General features: G+C 39.0%; 1 protein-coding gene across 3 annotated transcripts in view; it reads left to right on the top strand.

The window, feature by feature from the left end:
- The window catches only part of Gria3 (glutamate ionotropic receptor AMPA type subunit 3), a 274,359-nt gene that overhangs the window by 221,092 nt on the left and 29,618 nt on the right, over positions 1–23,649 (top strand). The gene's annotated exons all lie outside the window — the stretch shown is intronic.

Below are 23,649 nucleotides of genomic sequence, written 5' to 3'. Positions count from 1 at the left end.
TGAGTATTTTTCCTTGGGCAAGTCATTTAACTTCTGTAGGCTTTTGCCCTCTTACTCAAATAATGAGGGTATTGAACTAAATAATACTTCTGTCTAGCTTTTATAAAAGCAGAAAGATTTCTTTTGTCTCAGTGGTTCACACAAGTTAGATAATTAACTGTAAGACTCTGACAAGTGATGGACTAGGAGAAATTATATATTCTATTTCAGAGTTGGTTTTCTGTTGAAATGTGTTATAGTTGTTTCAAGGATATACATGATGATAAGGTTGTTTTCAAAGGCACTTCATCACTGTTTTCATTTCTTGAATAGATTAATTTCCTCTGCATCCTAAAGGCCAATACTTATTGAGGAAAGAAAAAGTTATTCATGAGCAAGAGTTAGTAAAGCTCTGTAAACTGCATTACCATTGGTAAGAACTCAAATTTTTAGTTGTACCAGCAAGAAAAAAAGGGCTTGGCTTAAAATGAGTCAATAGTGCCACTGCCCTCTTCTAAAGCCACTATAAGCTATTGTAGCAATGTTCCAAACATCACTTTAGTGTGGACAGGAAAACTTTTGTCACTCTCGACAAACAATAAACAAGTTACTGGGTGGCACGTATAATTACTGACTTTTCCTATCAGGTCAAGAGTAAACAGATGTCTCTACTCTGACTTGTTTTAATAAATTAGTAAGCAATATTTTTTCTATGTACACTGTCATGAGATTTCATGGAAAAGTAGGAGGTGTGTGTTTCTTAGCATTACAGCAATTAACTAAAACCTGTTTCACTCCCAGAAGGCTAGGAGGATAGTTCTGGGACCCATAGAAGATTTTTCAGTGCCTCCACTTATCCATGTCTCACCTTTACCTCCTGTTTACAGAATAGACCATTATGCCCAACTAAGGCAGCAGTGTCAAAATGATGTTAAGCACCTTTGGAACTGATATGGCTTCTATGGCAATCCCAAGAGCTTATTTAGGAACAGTCCCTTACCCCCCATGAAATCACTCACATGTGTCAGGGCTGGAAGCCAGAAATTTCCATCTGGTGAGTACTTAACACATAATCAGCTCCATGGAAATCTGGTTTGGTATCAACCTTCAACAGAGCTTATGCTCACTGTCTCAATAGATATCTGATTGCTGTATGAATTAATTGACCACTTAGGATATCAAAAAACAAGCTAGGACCCTCTGATAAGAGGTATTTGTTCTACAGGAAAAGCATTTTTCCTTTAACAATGATACAAGGTTAGGGAGATATGTATTAAATGGTAATCAATACATAACATCAATTTCCATTAAGCTTTCAAAATCCATCTATCAGTACTGTTTGCAAAAGGGGCATTGTTGAGATTTGTTAGCAGACAGCTTGAAACTGCGGCCATATCATCACTGTGCCCCGGCCTCATCCCCCATGTACTTTGTGTCTGTATCTACTGACCCATGTGATGAAGGTTTTATTAAAGAGGATCACGTGACTGCAGCTGATCTGAAGCTACATTCAGTTCTGAACAAAGTTACCATCCCATTCTAATTGGTTTGTGGATTCCAATATTCACAAACTACTGTGACCTTGGCAGCCAGTGAGTAATTCCCATGAAGATGGAGAAAAAAAAACTGATTAGAAGCAGGCAGATGTAACAAAATGCAAATCGCTTCTGATCCCCTGAATGACACTTTCTTTTTCCCCAAATGGTCACTAGTGACAGCATTAGACCTCTGTAGAGTGGTTCACAAAAGCAAATAAGGGTTGGTGATCTATGAGCGAAGCCAAGTGGTGTACAAATGTGGATATTTTAAGACTGCTTATACTGAAAATGTTCTATGAACTGAGCAAAGAGAATACTAGGTGTTCATACAATACATGAACCCAACCTACTAGTCTCCAAGGCACTTTTCCTCGCTATGTTCTCTACTCCACTGCTCAATGCAGAGTACCCCACCTGCCTCAATGGGGCAGAAGAACCAACCTGCAAGAACAAGGACTTGATGGCTATAGTCAATATCCCTTCACTTTCAGCCCCTAGTGATCTTGAGGTATCACAAAAATTTTAGGAACAGCTCGAACATTTTTTTAAAAAATGGAGAGCTCCGATAGCATGCCTTCTGGATTTTAGAAAATGAAACAAGACCACATGAAGCATTAACAAACATAACATGAGCTCGTTTCTCTTCCCTTTTACACCATCCTAAAACCACAGAGGCCACCTAGTAATAACATAAAACAGCCTAGGGCCAGCCCTCTAGATCTTCCAGTATGAGAAAGAAAGAAAGAAAGAAAGAAAGAAAGAAAGAAAGAAAGAAAGAAAGAAAGAAAGAAAGAAAGAAAGAAAGAAAAGAAAATTCTCTTCTAATTGCCCTGTGGACATGTTTTTACTCATCCTGGGTAAGGCTGTCATTAAAATGATGGCAGTTTTAAGTGATCCCTTTGTTTGCTTCATTTTCTAAGCTTTCCCTAACTGTTGTTTTACACTCACATAAAGTCATGGAAACAGTGGGGCCTGCCCCGTCAGGAAAAGAAGGAAGGAACTGAGCAAATGCATGCAGGTGGAAGGGGCATCTGGAATATTACCATCAGCCCCCTGGACTTGAAAATTGATTTCCTTAGACAGCAGCTCCCAGTGAAAGGTGGAGGCATACATGCTAAAAACCAAGCTGACACCTTTATTGTCACAGGCCAGAGAAACACCACTAATGGCTGGGAAAGCTACACCAAAACAGTAATTCTCCACTTGTTTCTAAAAATTTAACCTGATACAGGTTTGTACTAAGAAGCAGTACTGTGAGGAAAAAGCAACTGCAAATTCATCTCTGTCTTCAGACCTTAAACTACCTCTTCAAATGCTTGGCAACATTGCCATTTAGCACAGATTCAGGGCTAAAAGGAGGGATTTTAAGTGAAATCTTTAAGAAAGTGAATGTAGGAGCTGATAAGATGGTTCAGTCAGCGAAGTGCAAGCATGGGGACCTGAGTTCATTTTCCAGTACCTGTAACCCCACCACTGTGGAAGTAGAGACAGACTCACAGATCCAGGAGCTCCTGATCCCACCTGCCTAGACAAACACTGAGCTCCAAGAACAATGAATGAATGTCTTCAAAATGTTAGGTGGGGGGCAGTTGAAGAAGACACTCAGTGCCAATACACACTGAAGGCGTAAGTCACAGACAATGCCACACCAGTTTGGAATTATGATTAATAGGGTGGTATTTATTTAAAGGGGAAAAAACTTACAGATCACCATCCCAGACAACAGCCCTCTGCGCAACCAGGAAGGGAATCTAGTCGCCTGCGGAGCAGGAAGTGAAGAGAGAGAGGAGAGGGAAGTGGCCGCTTTTTTTAAAGGGAGAGAGACCACACCCCAATGGGCTGGCATCTCAGCGGCTATAGGCTGGAGGAGCAGAAGGACCTCCCGCAACAACACACATATTCATGCACTTGAAAATGTACACAGTGTGCATGCACACATGAACAGACACACACACAGGAAAGTAAAAGGAATGCCGTGCAATGAGTGGAGACTGTCCTTTGTGTCCTAGGATAAACAAATTAGCTGGCCTTTAGTAGGAAACCGTTGAGGACACCTTCTTTGTTTGGAGTAGAACACAGTGTAAGTCCAGCAGAACACCACACAAACACAGTTTCACTTGGACCCCACATTTCTTCAGTATCTGTCTACAGCATGATTGTTCAAGTGCATGAATAAAAGAGCAAATTCCTTCCACAAGTACACCTGTGCCGTGTATGTTGACATTTTGAGATGATTGGGAAAAGTTACCATTAATCTCCCTGACTTCTTCTACATTTCCTGATATTAAGTAGCACATCAAACTATAAAAAATATTTTTGGGAAAATTTGTGTCACTTAATACTATGTTGCAGTCAAAGTTGTGACTTACAATATTTCTGGGTGGGTTCAACCAAATGTAACTAGCTTGAAAACACAGCTGGGCGTGGTAGCATATACCTGGCATTCCAGCATTCAGGAGACTAGGGCAAAAGGGTTACTAGTTTAGGACCATCCTAAGCAACACAGCTACCTAAGGTCAACCTGGGCTACACAATGATCCATTGCCTCAAAAAAATGATGTGGCTAATGTTCGAGAATACAGTCAAGCCAAATACAAGAGAACACGTGACAAAAACAAAAAGAGGGGAGTTGACACAAACTGGTGGCAGATTGGAGATATAAGCTATACATACTACAGAGTAGTTTTAGAAAATAAAAAAAAAATAGTATTACTTTTCTGTCATATACTACATTAGATAGGAAAGGTCAGAAATCAACCTTATAGGTCAAGATTGGAGATCAAGTGACAACCACACAGTGAACATGCTGAGGCCTCAGAAAAGAGATAAAGACGTTGAGATGGCTGTTGGATTTCCCCATCCCTTCCGAAGCAGATATTCACTCAGAGAGCACATTCAGCTGTATCATTTTCCAGTTGGTCTTTGTTTACACTGCCGGTGGTAGAGGAATCTTAGCCTGCTGTAGTGGCACATGCTGACAATACCAGCACCTGGGAGGCGAGGGTAGAAAAGCCACAAATTTGAGGCCAGGCTGGATTATGTATAAGACCCTGTGTCAAAAAGAAAAGTGCAAAAAGAAAAAACCTATACTTAAAGAAGATTGTTTTCCCATGCTCTGACAACTTCAAACTGATCCAAATAAGGAGGCATAGAAAGGGAAGACATTTATAAAACTCAAAGGAATGTTGTACGCACAGTAAATTCCTACCATTACATGATTTGTTACACTTTCTGACATGCTAAGACTCACATCATGCATGGTGGATACAACAGAAAAGAAAAACAGAATGAAATTGTTCTTAGTTCTCCACCCACCAATAACTTCCCTATTTTTTCCTTCAAAAGAGGATATTGCTCCTCAACTCTCAAATTTGTCAGTAATACTAGTCCCTGCTCTACTTCCCTCACAGGGTGGGTGAAAGCATATCACTAAATGTGTTTTAAAACTATGAAGGGTTCTATAAATCCCAGGACATATTAAGAGAAGTCCCCAGAAATAGGGCAATTAAAATAAAGTCACTCCAGAAAAGGCTCTGTGAAGGGCGTTTCTGAAAAATAGAATAAGAAATCTTCCACTGCTTTCTTGGTGGAAGAGATGTAATTTTTTTTTCTAAGTCTTGTGAGGTTGTGGGGGTGCTCATTTGTATCCTCTCCCCATCCTGCTGGTCCCACTTCTACTTCTAATTATAAATTACTACTGATTCATCTGCGAAGCAGTCCACCATTAGCCATTCCTTTGGGGCCCACAGATTTGACAATTTTAACGTGCACGATTTAGAGCTGCCCTTCAAGACCACCTAGAAACTTTAGGTGCTTTCAAGGTGGCATGCAGGCCATCTGCCCAAAGTGCCCAACCATATGGAGGTTATTAGCCTATCTCTGTTCATCCTCCCAGGTAACCTACTTGCTTATGAGAGCATTTCACAGCCCAGAAAGCCTAAGGGGGTTAGATCTCAGTTCTCCTTGAGGCTGCCAACTCTCTCTGACATCAGGGTAATTAACATCACACAGGACTCCCAGATCTTTGCAAGAACTCTAAAAGTCTCTTCCCAGGTATTCATCTCCGGAGCTCACTTTCTGTTTTTCACCTGACAAAGTCAAATCATCTGATAGCCTTCCAGTTAAGGGAAGAGGACCCATCTGTTCAATTAGGCTTTCCTTGGGTTCACCTGGCAAACTTACACAAATACATTATTTATAATTATTCATGATCACCATGCAAGACGCTGAATACTTGACTGTAAGACTCAACATCTCAGTATACTTAACCTGTAAGAACAATGAACTTGGATGCTTAGATGCATTCCACTTTTAAAATAAAAAGGACAAATCACAAACAAAACTTTTGGTTGGATTTTTTTTCCTCAAAGCAAGCATGTGTTAGTCTATGGTCATACTCATTTCTATTATCCACATCTTCTATATTTTTCCCAGAGTAAATAAATAAGTATCTACTATAGCAATGTAGGCACTAGGAAACTGTATAGAAATCTGACCAAATCCTTGCCTCCAAGAAACGTGCTTCTTTTGGGTAGAGAGAAACAATGAACATGCAATGAAACACGTTTGTAGAACAATTTTAAGAACTGCTAAGAGCTCTAAGGTACAATGGAGAATGGCCTGAAATTAGATATGACCATTTTAAGTGGAATCCCGAGGGTGAAAGGACTCAGGGAATGTCTCTCTAAGGAGTTAACATTTAATTCAAGAAGAAAAGTCATGTGAAAATATGACAGGTGAGAATCTGTCTTCCCCCCCCCCCCCCCGGCAAAAAAAAAACAGGAACAATCGCAAAAATGCTTTAGGGGACAGGAAACAAATCAGTGTTTCTCAAAAATGAAAGTCCACATTAAAGTTACAGGAATGGAGACTGAATAATAGACCATATTTAAGATACATTTTAGTAGTGAATTCATGGAATACACCAATGAGTGTTGTGACAATTATGAATGAAAAGAGCTAGCCAAAGATGGTTGGTTTTGACTTATATTTCTTTCCAGTGACCACTACTGAAATCTTTAAGTGTTACATTTTTTAATGACTCGGACACTTATTAAACTATGACCACAAAGGTTAAAAGGGCATACTAGAATTGTATTGAAAAAATTTACCTGTCTGAAGAGAACATTGTCTCAGCTACAACATTTGTTTTAATATTACAAGTAATTTCATATTACAAGTAATTTGGCATATAATTATGTATGTAGTTAAGGAATGTGTTGTTCTATTATAATCATATACATATATGCAATCGACAATGATCAAATTAGGGTAAATATGTTTTCATTGCCTTAAAATATTATCATTTCTGTGTGTCAGAAAACTTGAAACTCTTCTCATCTAGTTATTTTGAAATATATAAATAAATAAAACATCAGAAATACTTACCCTACCCCATGTACACTGTATTATGATACCCATCACTCATCCTCTTGCAAGAAATGACTTGTGTATATGTTTATAAAAGAGGGAGTTTTTTTTTTAATTTATTTATTTATTAAAGATTTCTGTCTCTTCCCCGCCACCGCCTCCCATTTCCCTCCCCCTCCCCCAATTAAGTCTCCCCCCAGCCCGAAAAGCAATCAGGGTTCCCTGTCCTGTGGGAAGTCCAAGGAACCCCCACCTCCATCCAGGTCTAGTAAGTTGAGCATAAAAGAGGGAGTTTAAAAGTGATTTTAATGCCAGGGAAGTGGTGGAGCATGCCTTTAATCCCAGCTTTCCATAGCCTGACCAGGCAGAGCTCTGTGAGTTCGAAGCCAGCCTGGTCTACAGAGTGAGATCCAGGACAGCTAGGGCCACACAACACAGTGAAACCCTGTCTCAAAACATGAGAGAGGTGTTTTTTAAAGTTTTCTCTAAAAGATATTACTGCATTGAGGCAATTACAGTAGAAATCAATACATAAACTTTCGAGGGTAGACTGAAAATTGTTACTCAAGTCAAAAATCCTCTAAATTTCATTTTAGTTCTAATTTTATCATTTACATTTAATATGTGAAGATGAGGTTCATTAAAACAATACTCTCTGAAAAATATTTTACAATCTTGGAAATGAGTCTAAGGAACTGACATTGAAAAGCAAAATCCAAACACAGTTTGACAAATCATATCAAATGCAGGAAGAGTTCATAGCAAATGTTTCATATTTTAAAGCAACCCCATTGCATTAGGTCTTGTTTCAAACAAGGTCAACAACCCCTTTCCTTAACATGTAAAGAGTATGAATGGAGTAACCACAAAGAGACTCAGAATGCTGTAACCACAAAGGAACTCAAAGCCCTCTTACACAGTTTTGAGGTTTGATTTTAGAATGTTTGGATACTGTCACTATCCTCACATAAGGCCAACAGAAAGACACCTTCACACATACAATTTGGACGCTTGTGATTACTATGTTATCGGAGCCTATTATGTATTATAATAGGAGGAAAGAAAGTGCCCTATGAGCCAGAGCCTAAAGAATGATTCTGCTCCATTTGCTCAGTCTTGGATTTCAGTCAATTTTATAAACAAAGTTAAGAATTACACAGTCGATACTTGAGAAGTCTAGGGATGTGGCGAAGTGATAGAGCAATGGGCTGGCATGGGCTCAATCTCCAGTAGTGTCAAGGGAGCCAGGGTAAATGGTGAACATTGAGGATAAATACAAATAAACTCCAGTAGACTTTGATAAATCCATATTTCTCAGAACCAAGGAAAGGTGTCTAAGGTACTAGATAGAGGCTGGAGGGACAACTTCAGTTTTTGAGCTGATATACAGAAAACAGCCACAACTTCCCATGGTTGACTCATGATCCTAACTTAAAGTGTTGCTGTCTGGAAGTATCCAACAACTAACTCAAAGTGACAGGATCACAAGTTTTTGACATTGTTTCCCAGCGTTACACTTAGATAAGACATTTACCCTAAAGAGACTATGTAGCAAAATATACATATTAAAGATGATTTTTAAATGTTAGAAAAATGAGCATTTGAAAAGGGGGTTGGGCTTATTCTGCTGGACATTCAAGGACAGGAACAAATGTTCAAAATGTAATAGCCAAAAATAGAGATTTCAGAAAAAGGCAAAAAGAACATTCTAATAGAGCAGTGGTTCTCAGTGTTTCTAATGCTGTGACCCCTATTCCAGTTCCTCATGTCATGGTGACCCTAACCATAAAATTATTTTCATTGCTACTTCATAATTATATTTTTGCTACTGTCATGAACCATAATGTAAATATATTTGGAGATGGAGATTGGCCAGAGGAGCCCCACGGAATGAGAATCACTGGACTAAAACAATCCAAAGAGAAGATGGCTGTCCTTATAGTGAGCTGTATCACTGGCAGTCTTCAAGAATAGATTAATGGCCAGTTGTCAGAGATGTTGAATAAGGGACTCAGTCTGTGGGTGTCTGCATGTAAAATCACTTGCAGAGGTATTTTATTATTCTATTCTACTTTATTGAGATAAGGGATCTTGCTATGTTGCACAGACTACTTTCAAACTTTTGGGCTTAACTGAACCTGTTACCTCCCAAATCTTGAAGCTGAGCCTCCCAAATCCTGGGACTACAGTTACAATCCAACCCAACCTTCAGTGTGATCTGTGTTGTCGCTGTTGTACATTTTTTGCTGTCGTTTCTTGTTTTCTGAGTGAAGGCCTCACTGTATAAACAAGGCATATATTGAGCTTGTGCTTTTACAGGCTTCATCTCCAAAGTGCCAGGATTATAGCCATGCATCACCACAACAGAGATGGGGGCTTTTTTAAAATCCAGAGTACTAGGACTTCCCCACGCAAGATGCTGGTTTCAAATACAGACTACTGGGTCTTATGTCCCCACTCAAGATGCTGGTTCCTAAGTAAAGACCTCTGTAGTGATTCCAAGCAATTCTATTTAGTTGCAGGCTGAACAGGAAGAACCCTGGAAAATGACAAATGGGGGGATGAAACTACAGGTGAATAATTCCCGAAGACCTCAAAATTTTTCTTATTTTGACCTACGTTTTTTTCCTTTGAGGCAGATAACCCCCTTCCTTTTTCATTGCCTTCTGACTGGATAGCTCTGGCTTAAGCAGGACTGCTGTGTTTATGTCTATATGGACCATACTGGGAGCCCCATGGTTCAAAATTCCGCTCCTGAAAGACTGTGGATAGTCAGGTCCAAACACAGGTTAACAGTGAAATCTGTCAGTCAGTATGACATAGGTAATAGCTTGGGCGACTATCCCCAGATACTAGTCGGTATGGGGAAACAGAAGCCATCAAGTCTAGAATGAAAAGTACACAAAAAAAATTCATAAAAAGAACGAAAATGAGATCGAATAAGTTAAATACTCAGGAACTTATAAATCAAAGCCTGAATGTGAAGGTTGCTCTTTCCCCATATAACGTGTTGGATCTCAGGGGATCCGAGTTTATGCAGCGGTATATGTAATTTTGTTATTACATTTGTACTTGTGGTAGGGGTTGGGTGCATGTCCTATGGCAGGTGTGTGGAGCTTGTTGAACAACTTGAAAGAGTCAGTTTTCTCCTTCCATCATACGAATCCCAAGGATTCAATTCAAGTCACTAGCCTGCCATTCCTGTAATAGTGTTTTTAAAGATGCTGAAGGCAATCCCAAGCTTCAAAATTCCCCAGTCTAGAAACCAGTAAGTGATAAACAGAGCTGGACTCCACACGTGGTAGCTTGAGTATTAAAACATGGTTCAAATCTCTGGGCAAGCGAAATGTCTTTTAAAATGAAAAAGGACACAATGAGGAATTACACCAGCAGCTTTGAATTCTTAATCATTGCCCGAAACTCTCTCTTATTATTGCATCACCCTTCCCTTTCCTCGTTCTTTTACGTACCTTTTCTGATGAGACAGTTCTACAAGGAGCTCCATGGCTCTAAGTTCGAAACTCAGACAGTGGTATTTGTGTAGGCGTGAGCCAGAGCACTTGGAAGAGTTCAAAATCCAGAGGAAGTCAGTGACCTCAGGAATATGAACAGAAGTTAAAAGCAGTACAGAAGGGAAAGTTGGAATCAAAGCCCAGAATCCCCTGCCCTTTAGCCAAAAGCACTGCCTTAATATACCACTTCCTATCCTTTATTCCCCTTTACCTATTTGTGGGAAAGCCTACACACACACACACACACACACACACACACACACACACACACACACACACAATTTTTATCTGACCCTATTTAAGTCTGAAGCCTCCTGTGAGTGAGTGGATTTGACCGACCAGTAAGAGGACTATGAGCTGAAGTTGCCTTTAGTAATATGATCAATAGCAGGATTTCAGGCCTTAAATGAATCAATGAATCCATAAAGGCTACACAGATTATAAAATTTATCAACTGCCTATATATTGATTAAAATGAGTGTGGAAATCGTTAAAAAAATCTCTACAAGGTTAAGCCACAACTCTTAACGAGTTACATAGAGTGTTCATCCACAAATCATTTGTACTTCTGACAAAAATTTAAGAAAGAGCCTGCTCCCTCTTCGTAGCTTTCTTTTGGGTATCATCATTCCCTGAAGAAAAAACTGTGAGTACATAAAAGAGCCTTCTACTATAGCTGGAGAGTAATTTTTCTCTCTTTCATAGAGACCTGCTCAGTTTTTGTAGGGCTGGTCCAGTTTTTTTTTCCACATTTTGTTCCACTGGGATTCTTATTGTTACCATGGATACCTCTTTCTGCCCTTGGCACTTTGGGGATGCTGCAGAACATCCATTATATCAAGACCCCCCACCTTGAGTCACTTTGTACTGGCTTTTTTTTCTTCCCAAGCAATTTCTGGGCCTGCACTTCTGCCAACATACAGATTAAGGAGAACTAGTTAAAACATTAATGCTTTGATTCCCTTCCAAATCTTTACCTATACAGTGTAGCTTGAAGTCTACTTTAAGTAATCCATCTATCATAAAATTCACAACAAACAAAAGAAATTAATGGAAATTATTCATACTGGAGACATATTCTTCCCTGGATAACAGAAATCTCCTAATGCATTTTGCTGTTTAGAGATCATTAACTACTTCTCAGAGAAAGCTAGACAGAAAATTTCTGAAATAAGCATAGAATAGCTCATGCAGTGGTTGAGAAAGAAAATTTGATTTTCAAAAAAAGAATCTGCTGTATGACAACTTTTCTAAGATTTATCTGTTATAAGGCATACTCTTATCTAAGCAAAGCAGTACAAACCAGGGAAAGAAGAATTCAAAGATGTTTAGATCATACTTACGTTGAGTCAGTTACATTGGCATGGTTGTGTTATTCCGGTAGTCTAATAGTTAATCCTGGATGCTCCTTTTTACACACAGGTCATGTTTTCAATATTTTTGAATCTATGCCTTACTATATATGCAGCAGGAACCATCATGGTGCTAAGGCTGAAACACTGAGAAACTCCACAATTCTGCATTCCTTGATTTTGTTGAAATTTGTAAACTTAATGGGCATTACTAATGGCCTGCTTTGCATATCTGTTTGATTGTACCATCTTAAGGATTCATTTAAACCTGGGGAGGACAGCGTGACTCCTACCTGCCTCTCATTAATAACATACTTTTCAGCAACCAGATAATGAATGGGTTGGATATAAATCAGTGGAAATACAGATTGCCATTAGGTAGAAAAAGGGGGAGCAATCTCCAAATAACTTTGAGACTGAAGGGGGGAAAAGCGACACATCATAGAGAGAGATGACTACATAGGAAGGCATGCAATCAAATATTCTGCTGCTTTCACATGGCAGAGAGTGAAAGAAAAGTTCTCCTAGTAGAAATGAACTTTCACAAATGGCTTTGAATTTGGGGGATTAATGGAAACAAGTAGTTTAATCACGGGGAAGAAAACAGCCTGGTTCTTGGTCACAAATTATCCTAATGGCTGAGACAGGGCTGTGTATGCAGTTCTTTTTTTTTTTTTAATTTTTTATTGAGAAAAAGAAAAAGAAAGTTTCCGCCTCCTCCCAGCCTCCCATTTCCCTCCCCCTCCCACCACTCCTCTCCCCCTCCCTCTCCAGTCCAAAGAGCAGTCAGGGTTCCCTGCCCTGTGGAAAGTCCAAGGTCCTCCCACCTCCGTCCATGTCTAGGAAGGTGAACATCCAAACTGGCTAGGCTTCCACAAAGCCAGAACATGAAGTAGGATCAAAACCCCGTGCCATTGTCTTTGGCTTCTCATCAGCCCTCATTGTTCGCCATGTTCAGAGAGTCCGGTTTTATCCCATGCTTTTTCAGTCACAGTCCAGCTGGCCTTGGTGAGCTCCCAATAGATCAGCTCCGCTGTCTCAGTGGGTGGGTGCACCCCTCGTGGTCCTGACTTCCTTGCTCATGTTCTCCCTCCTTCTGCTCCTCATTGGGACCTTGGGAGCTCAGTCCGGTGCTCCAGTGTGGGTCTCTGTGACTAGACTTTAAAATGCTAATTAACCCAATTAAAAAATGGGGCACTGAACTGAACAGAGAATTCTCAACAGAAGAAGTTCAAATGGCCAAAAGACACTTAAGGTCATGCTCAACCTCCTTAGCAATCAGGGAAATGCAAATCAAAACAACTTTGAGATATCATCTTACACCTGTCAGAATGGCTAAAATCAAAAACACCAATGATAGCCTTTGCTGGAGAGGTTGTGGAGTAAGGGGCACACTCATCCATTGCTGGTGGGAATACAAACTTGTGCAACCACTCTGGAAAGCAGTGTGGCGGTTTCTCAGGAAATTCAGGATCAACCTACCCCTGGACCCAGCAATACCACTCTTGGGAATATACCCAAGAGATATACAAAAGCATTTGTTCAACTATGTTCATAGCAGTATTATTTGTAATAGCCAGAACCTGGAAACAACCGAGATGCCCTTCAATGGAAGAATGGATGAAGAAAGTGTGGAATATATACACATTAGAGTACTACACTTCAGTAAAAAACTGTGTATGCAGTTCTTAACTGTGTTGACTTTCATGTAGAGACACACTTGGTAGGGACAGGCAAGGAAGATCGTGATCAGTAATTACAGCTGATAAAAGTCTGTAACTGGTTGATCGGAGTCAGCATAGAAGACAAGCAGAAGCATCTTAAAGGAGAAATACATAAAATGTATTATTGGCCTACTCCACTCTTCTACAATAACAACAGATAATAACACTCTTGCTCAGGATTTAGGGGGCATGCTTTTCAAGTTACTGTATTTCTTCGGTGATAAGTTGCTGGCACAAAAATGAGGATTTAAGGGAAATGCATTTCAAAGCAATGACTGCCAATAAATTATCCCACAGGTCCCAAGTTTCTTAGGCACTAGCAAAAACATAAAATTTGGAAACACAATCTTTGCTTTTAATTTCCTTTTATTTGTAAGTCCTTTAAAATTCATTATGGTTTCTTCCTATATTTTGACTACTGATCTTTACTGAAAGAAAAAAAAGATGATATCAGAGTCTACCTGAAATTCAAGTCAAATGAAACAATAATGTGATAATAATGTGATCTTGTTAACTGTAAAAAGTTTTCAGATTATGAACTCTTTTATTCTTTGAGAATTTCATACAGTACATTTTTATCATATGCTTTCCTATCTACCAACTCTTCCCAGATCCTTCTACCCGCCAAACTTCGTATTCTTTCCTCTTAAAGAAAAGAAAAAATGCAGATTAAAAACATGGAGTCCAATTTGTTAGCTAATGCTCATGAGCATGAGGCCTGCCCTAGAGTTGGGTTGATAAACCCAGCATTACTCCATTAGAGAAAACTCATTTTCTGTCTTCCAGCAATTGTCAATCGCAAATAACTTCTTTGCTAGGAGAGGGACTATGGACCTACTTCCATTTTTGTGCAAGAATTTTGTCTGGCTTGAGCCCGGGCAGGTCATAGTCTGTGAGTTCACATACGCACCTGCCATGTTGTGTCTGGAAGATGCTATTTTCCTGGAATCATCCACCACCTCTTGCTCTTCCCATCTTTCCCACATCTCTTCCACAAAGATTCAAGACCTTTGGAGGAGGGTATGATAAATCTCTCCCATTCAGGGCTAAGCAGTCTAAAGTCACTCACTCTCTGCATGTTTCCAACTCTGATTTTATTTCTGCTCAACAGTAGCAGAGACATGAGCAGGGCTAAATGTAAAGCAATCTAATTTTCTAGTTGAGCCTGTAAACCAAAAGCAACTTGGCTTCAGCTCACTATTCTGCTTCCTGTTCTATTGTTGTTATTTGTTCCCTAAAGGGGTTTAAGTTACAAATCTACAATTTGGCAGCATTTGTTTTAGTTTGGGACTTTTGAAATAGCTTGCTCCAAGTATCTGGTGACTGTATGACAGAAACCAAGCCAAATGACTTTGACATTCAACTTGCCTGATTCCCAGGGAATTAGCACCATAGAAAATGTTAAGCCTATTTTCCCCTGGTGACTTGAGGCAAATGTACAGCAGTAACCTTAACACAAATGTAACCTAGGGCGCGCAAACAACAGGTAAAAGCCCCTGAAGCCACTGAGCAGTCACTTAAGATTTTAGAAGAAAGTATCTCTGAAGGTCTACCGCTTTTAATTTTGGTAATACACAACATCTCAACCCATCTAGCAGAGCAGATAAAGGAAAGAACTCTTGAAAAAATAATGGGGGATTTTTGAGCATTGCTTCTTGGCTGCTCATCCCCATTATAATTGTTCCCTTGGGAAGGAGACTTGAAGAGATGCAGTCCAAACAACATAACAACTTCTAGAACCAGAGGAAGAGTACCAAGCTGGCTGGAAATTTAAATAGCTATCCCAATTTTTTTCTAACAAGCATTTTCTTGTGTAATAATCTGTTTCTTTGAAGGAAAGTGTGGTTCTTGTTTAGATGTAATAAGAATATTCTTTCATAGCACACCTAGACATGGGAGGTCATTTATTTTCAATTTTCCACAAATAGGTTAAGTTGAAAAGAAAGTCTCAGCATGGGTGTGAGGAATTTTTGCTCGTATAAATATCACAACTTTGCTTTCTCTGGAGAGGCTTTCCATAAACACAGGCTAGCTAAGCAAAAAATAAGTGGGAGGTCTGTTTCTCCATTTGATGCAACCATTGCCTCCGTCAAGAGCAAAAGGCAGGAGCATGTTACACAGTGGACAAAAAGAGTCCTTTCTGTCTTCTTGCTGCAATTCTAAGGCTTTGCTCCTCTAACTACTGATTATAAATTAATTAAAAATGAGCTTAAAATTCTCTTCTTTAGCAGCACTAGCCACACTTCAAGTAGGACATGCATAGTCAGAAACTAGCATAATGGATAACACAGCTCTAATGAGATCAGTTTCAGGACACTTCTGCTAATTCTTTGAGCTTCTTGAACAGAAGGACCACATCTTATATACCACCATTCCCTACTGTGTCTAGCACGGTGTCTGATGCAACTTAAATGGTGTTTTCTATGTTGTCGGGAGTTATGCTAAATTTGTTATTGGCAGTCTTTGATTTCATCATTTCAAAAATACTATGAGATAGGTCCTATTATTATTCTCATTTTTCAGATGAGATCCCAGAGGTTTAGTGAAATTAACTGATTTGTCTAACATCACATAGCTAATAGGTACCCAAGCCAACTCGGTGTAAGATCAAGACCAGTGTCCTACAAAGAAAAACACCACATAACTGCAAGTTTCACCGTGACCAGGTAGTTGATCCACAGTACTCATACTGGTTAGGGCAGAATAATGGCAGCTTGGGATCTGTCCATAAGCATGAGGTTTATGGGTGTAAATGAATATGCTGGTGTGTGTTTAGGGGTTAGGTATCAGATTAAGTTGTTATTTTGTACTTATCTAAATAGATTAACAAAAAATTAGTGGTTTTGTTTGTCATTTTTCATATGGAGACCACTGCTTTGACCCCATTGACGAACCTTAGTGAAACGTAATCATTCTGTGAAGTCACCCTCACTTGCTTCATTTACCAGAAGGTTCTATGGGCTTCCATGCAGCATATTTGTGCCAGGACATGCAAATGCCAGCAAATCAATTTTGCTGCAGCTTTCACAGTCAGTGCATTTGCCAGACAAAACCCCAGCCAGCCACTTTTTTCTTAAAATCAGCATAGCGCCTTTAGAAATACTTACTGGAACACTTCTAACAGAAAGGAAGAAAAGACTTAAATCTAAAGCCAACTATTCAAAGTGGTGAGCCCCAGGAAAGGGTGAAATGTGAATATATTGAGCAGTTAATGACCCCATTTGACCTTCTGAGATAGTTTTTACCAAGTATCTAGTCAATGAGATCTGATTCAATCTGTGCCTCAGTGGCACTGGCAACACAAAATCTGTCACCATCTGTACACGTGCCATCATGTACCCCAATGTTGTCTGCCTTTCGTTCCTGCATTAGTTACTTTTCTTGTTCCTGCAACAAAATACATTACCAAAGAAACTTAAGGATTTATTTTTGACCAACAGTATCAGGAGATACAGTCCATCCTGGCAGTGAAGACATGGGAACAGGAACACAAGTGTATAATCTAATTTATTAAAGATTTATAATATACTAGGCCCTTTGGTAGGAGTTTTTATGAATTATTTTATTTACTATCCTATCCCTTTTTCAAAGATAGCTATTAGAGTCTTAAAGAAATTTAAGTAACTTGCCTAAGTCAAGAAGAAGGCATTATCTCTAACAGTAGGATATAGAGACTTGTGAGAAACTAGCAAGTTTAAATTAATTTGTGCCTTTTAACTCAGGTATGTGGCTTCCAAAAATGAACCAGTGGACATGATTAAGGCCACAGAAAATCGCACCAAAACAGTAGGTCAATTGAATGTACAGTATCCATTGGAGCCTATGGGGATCGTCAGGAAAGGCAATGATTTCTCCTCTACCTGAATCTCATCAGTAGCAAATAATTCAAGAGTATAATCAGAATACATTTATGCATGTACAAAACTGCAAAATAACAAACCATCAATATAAGAGCAAACCAAAGGGAATAATAATTTTAAAATGAGTCAAAGAAATTCTATTTCAACCAGTTCACTGACGTTTTGGGATCAGTCTCATCATAGTAATTCCTCCACTAAGAGGCAGCTTGGTGTGGAGGGGGCACAATGATGGAATGCATCATTCTTTCCGTTTCCATCTCTGCTACCTTAGAATTAGCATTTTCCCTTTCTCAGCTATAGACATAGAGAGAAGGTAGAGAATCTATACTTCCTTGTGAAACAATCTGAGTTTACATTTCAACTGTTCATTTATGTATTAAATTAACATTTACTGGTAGTACACTCTGTGACAGCCATTGTTCTAAGCGCTGAAAATGGATATTTTCCCATTATGTTGACTGAAACAAATGAACAAGATAAGTGAATGTGGCTCCAGATTAACAACAGCAAATAATAGTATATTTTCATCCGGACTTAGTGCAATGAAAAAAGAAGTAGGTGAGCCAACAAAGTGTTAGTGGTGCCATTTCCTCACAGCTGAGTGCAGAAGACTGTTTCTGGATACCTAACTTAAGTGAAAAAATGGGCTACTTTCAGGCAACTGGAATATGCTTAGTCTCACTTGGCAAAAGAAGCCAACAGTAAATTGAATCAGCATAGAAATCTGACTTTGTATGCCAGCAAGGGACACTAGAGAGGTCACTGGAAATTTCGCTGAAGCTACAGTTTGGAAAGGAGCCATCTAAAATAACATTCCTTAAGGTAGGAAAGAAGCTGTCGCGAACTGTAGAAGACAGTGTGAAAATGTTAGGCAAAGGCATTTGCAATGAGTTCTTGACAGTTGAGGGCAAAGCTCAGCGTCAGAGCTAAAAGTGAAGTCTAATTCCACTGAAGTTATCTAAGTGCCCAGCCCCCAAAATAACTCAGACAGGGTCACAATCCACCAATAGAAAAGCTAATAATAGAACCCAGGAAGCATTTCCTTCTCCTCTTCTCCCTGTTCTTACCAATACTCATGCACAAGGCAGTCGTTGAAGGAAGCCGAAGGAAACTGAGAGACAGTGTTTGTCTGAATGTTTGAAGGAAGGACAATGAAATTGGGGTTTGAGGCATGCTTTAGAAATGAAATCACTTCCTTGGTTCTAATAAAAATAAAAACTATTTCCTATGTTGGGTGGCGGTTGTGAGATTCAGTGGTTCCCAATGCACCTCATCAGAAGTACTGACTTCTTCAAAGCCCTATCAGATGTGTTTTTCTACATCTGCCTCAAATTGTCTTGTTTCTTTATGTAATGCAATATTAATTAATACTAGGGGTCTATAGCAGGGTTAGAGCGAGTAGCAGGATTATTCTTGATAGGAGCAGGCCAGGAGTAATTTCGAAGTTATTACCCATTCCCAAAAGTTCTGAAAAGCCCTTTTAGAAGGTAAGTTGCTCTCTTTTATCAAAGAGGAGTATGGTCAGTGTTCCAGTAAAGCAGATGGGAAGTCCAGGGGAAAGGTCTGTCTGTAGCCTCCAATTTAGCAGACATGGGTAGTGTCTCAGCATCATTTATCATTGTGTGATCTTAGAGAAATTGTTCAATCAGCAGCAGATCTTTAAATTTCCATATCCTCTAAGGTGGCATGCTGCTTGGGACTTGCCTGAAAATTAGCATAGATTTTTCCAAGGATTGTCTATTTGAAGTGACTTTATGGTAAATGGATAGAGACAAATAGATAGGCTAATGTCTTTTCAAGCATCTCTTGCCCATTGCCCTCTCCCCCTTGATTCCCTAATTCATAAAACCAGAGCTCATTGTTTCATTCCACCAATATGCATTGAGCCCTACTGGGTCCAGACTCTGTTCTTGGCTCTCAGGTTCCATCAATGAACAATAGCTGCTGGAGCTACCTCCAAGGGATTCGGAGGTGTATAATTGAGATGATGACATGTGTAAAATCACCTTGGCAGTCAAAAAAGTATAAGCCAATATAAAATTTAAAGATATCCAACTTTCTTCTGCTTCTAGCAGTGAGAAATCGAAGGACCCTCTGAATATGGAAAGGAGACACCTGCAAAGTTGTGCGGCAGGCAAAATTCTTGCCACAAAATTCCCCCCTTCGTGTGCTTAAACCTACTCTTAGAATCCTTTTCTTTTTAGTTAGACCAAAATGGGGAACTGTTGGAGATATTTGATTACACTTTGTAAAGATATGTCACTGTGATTGGCTTAATAAAAGGTTAAATAGCCAAAAATAAACTACTATTAGAAATTTCCATTGTCTGAGTCACAACTAAGGAATGTCTGGAGCTTGGTGGAGTGGCAGACACCTATAACATGAGCACTCAGGAGAGTAAGACAGGGTTGTAACAGGCTAAGGGTGGAGGTCTACTACCTAGTGAGTTTCAGTCTAGACTACCCAGTATGGCGGTATAGGAAAAACAGAAATACAGTAAAAAAGATTCTGTGGGGGTGAGACTTCTGACTATGCTACAGAACTTGATGAGAGTCCTACACTATTCATACCTGATTGTACCTCTTTGAGTCTCCTACCTGCCCACCTCACTAGGACATACATGAACAATAGTCTCTTCTAACCCCATTGGACCTTAAGAAAGACAAAGGGGATGGGGCAGGGGGAGGAGCAGAACTCTCCAAAGCAACTGCACCATCAGCTTCCTTTCCCCCTAGCACCTTGACATGTAAAGGTCACCGATCTATATCCCAGTATTTGATCTCAAGGTAGCATTTGCTTGTAAATATTCGGAAGGACACACATAATACATAGATTCAGGAAGTGCTGAGTTCAGGCATGGTGAAGCCCAAAGATACCTTTTTGACTTTGTAACAGCTGTCAATAGCACATGAACTCTCATTTAAAGGAGAAATTTCACGCGGGCTAAGCAACACAGAAGGAAACTCATAGTTTACAATTATGGTCTCTTAATTAAAGGTTCAGTCTAGAGAGGAAGCTGAGTAAACTGTCAAACAATATCATACATTTAGAGGGAGGAAAATGAGTCCTTGGAACTCTTATCTTACTTCCCTTGCTTGCTGTTCTATACATGATGGACTAGTCATAAATGGAACTGTTTAAAATGCCAAGAATTCCATATTCTTTCTGGGGACATGAATCTCCCATTCAAATAAAAATGAATTCCTTAGAAAACACAGAAGCCCCTTTAATATCAGTGAACCCCTCCATGATGACCAAGGATGCTATTAAAAAAAAAAGATATGGGTCTCTGAGGGAGTCTGACAATTATATTATGAGGAAGGTAAAAGCTGAGCCCTCCAAAGCCAAATCTAGCCCTTTTGTGGTATTTGGATATGAGGTTAGTCTTGCACAGAAAGCAATGTGGTTTGGTAACAACAATCACCAAATAAATAAATAATGCCTATTCTCCCTTCGGTAACACTGGGCATAATGTGCTCAAATCCAGGTTCCCTGACCTTATACTGACCTTATACTATGTTGTCAAACTATTCATTCATATGTGTTTGGGGCATAGAGAAGTTATAAGCCTCCAAACTACTCTCCTTAGAAACAACATAGTACTTTGTCCTCTGATAGAAAGCTAATACAATAAAACAAAATTGCATATTTTTCTTCTGTTGACAGTGATGTATTGGTCTGTTTGATTCATTCAATTAATTCTAGATTATCCATGTGAGGAAAAAAGTCTATTGAAGGGAAAAATGTTTTCATATCCAGATCATGAGATGAGATAGTTCCTTTTATATTTATATATCAAGCACATTTATATTTACATATCAAGCACATTTGTGGTCAAGTATGGTGGCACATTTTAGGAGCAGACTTTGAAAAAATTAAAAACACATCTGAAAGATTATGACCAGAAAAGGAAAATGAATTAGGATTCTTGTCAGGCAAATAACCAAAAAAGGGTCCTTATATGCATACCCTACAAAAGAAGTAATAAGCGGGTAACTGTGATGGTAGACTTCAGACTATCCATTGTGTGGGAAAGAGAGCACAACAGAAAGACATTTCTTTCAATTTGACCTTCCCCATTACAGAGAAACCTACCTTGTAAGAACTAAAGATACCTCATCAGGAGAGGCATTTGAACAGAGGGGGCTTCATTGGATGGGAGGTTGAGCAAGAAGGCTTTGAAGGTGTCTCTGAGCTCTGCTACTGTATTGTTCTACTGACTCCAAGTGGATGTTCTGTTGACCAAGTAGATCTTCCAGTTTAACACAGGGAAAAAGAAGAAAATCATACTAAATAGGTTTCCTCAGGAATAGGGTTCTGGTTCATCAATATTTTAATGTATAAGCTTCAAACATAAATTTTAAAAGGGAAATAGGCTGATGAGATGGCTCAGTGAATAAAGGCATGTTCTACCAAGCCTGATGACCTGAGTATAATTTCCAAGATCCAAATGGTGGAAAGAGAATACCAAGTCCTGTACATTATCCTCTGACCTCCAAGGCATGCCATACAGGTGTGTGTGGGGGGTTACTAAATAAATAAATGTAACTTTAAATTTTAAGGAAAAAATTGTCACACTACCTTTCTTCCTCCACCAACAAAAAAACTAAAAATCAAAAGTCAAAGGTTAATAATTTTTGTTAATGGCAGATCACAGATGTTCTATAGGATTATACCTAAAAATCCAATAATACTTAAACATGATAGCATTTATAAGATAAAGTCATGATTCTGCAAATATGGGACTAAAGTAATTTATGATGCCATTGAAATATATCCTGCCACTAAAGCAAGTTTAGAATCTAAGAATGCTTTAACCTGTTGATTTCTAATAATCTTTTGAAGTAGGTATTTAAAACCCATACCATTTTACAGATGAGGAAACTGAGATGTAGAGGCTAGAAAATTTATGCACCTAGCAAGAGAGATTCAAACCCAAGCAGTTGACTCCATTGCTCTTTTATATATATTCTTTGGAGGTTATATTTCCCTTCTTCCTTTTCTGCTGTCCAACCCTTCCTGTATCATCCATCTTTTGCTCTCTTCCATAGTCTCCATGCTCCTACCATAGCACTATAGGACCATGCTGTACTTCCTTGTGTCCACTGAATAATTCTTATCACTGAAGCACCACTGGCTTGCATTAACAAGGAACAAATGCCACCATCACAAAGATGCACGGGCAGACTGGTGACCTGAGTGGCAAGTGAGGCACTAATCTCTGGCTTCCCCATAACAGATTTGCGGGTCCCAGGATTCAAATTTTCACTTGCACACATGCACACAAAATTTACATCTTTGACCTTCATGCTTTATTGCATACAAATAGAAGCATGGCTGTGGAAGTCATTGATGCTAGAGCTCTAGCTGATCTGCTCTGGTGGATTAATTAACGTGTTCCTCATCCATCCATATATTTCTTCTTTGGATTTCCTTTGCTAATTACCTAGCCGTCTTATCTCTTGGCTTCACTACATAAGTGATTCTATTTTTTCCCTTTTTCGACACAATATGGCACTCTATGGGATGAAGGAAATGAATCATGGCAGGTTGGGGGAAAAATGAACTTGTTATTACAGATCCAGCCATAATTTTTTAAATTAAAGTTCAGATGACTAAACTAATATTCAATCCCTTTTATTGCTTTTGGTATTTCAGCCAAAATAAAAGTCTCTAAAAGAGAAAATTCTAATATTTATTTTGTCTTCTTTTTTATCTGAATATGCCATACTGTCAGTAAAATACTAGCTAGTAAGATAAATGTCTTTGCTTAATTTTTCTCTCTTGTGAGCCATTTCTTCCTTTCCCTTCCACCTTTATTCAGAAACTAGTCATTAACCACGGCCCAGTCACTTCTGCCACTTACCTACTTGACGTTACTGTATCTATTAGTGCATGCTATGTGTATAATGCATACATTTCAATGTGCCCACTTCAAACATTGCCCACCATTTATTCTCCTAGAAATGCATCATTAACTAAAGGAATAAATACAATCTGTATCAGCAATCAAAAAACTCAACTATATGATGAAGTATATTAGTCCAAAACAGAACATGCTTGGAGCAGAATTCAAGGACTTGCATTTGGCTTATAAATTTATCGATGTTAGAAATGGCTGCTTTGCTAATAATATAGGATACAAATTGTTCAACAACTCCCTCCTCCCTACCATACCTCATAATCATATCCAATTGTGCCAAAATTAAGAATAAAAGAAATCAATTTGTATAAAAATCATGCCCATCATATTGCTATCTTTAATGACAACAAGGGAGAAAATTGTACATATAGTTTATTTACAGATTGAAGGG

The sequence above is a fragment of the Microtus pennsylvanicus genome, chromosome X (genome assembly GCF_037038515.1).
Source record: "Microtus pennsylvanicus isolate mMicPen1 chromosome X, mMicPen1.hap1, whole genome shotgun sequence".
Classification (NCBI taxonomy): domain Eukaryota; kingdom Metazoa; phylum Chordata; class Mammalia; order Rodentia; family Cricetidae; genus Microtus; species Microtus pennsylvanicus.
The sequence above is the reverse complement of the archived record's forward strand: the minus strand, read 5'-3'. Positions and strand labels throughout refer to the sequence as shown.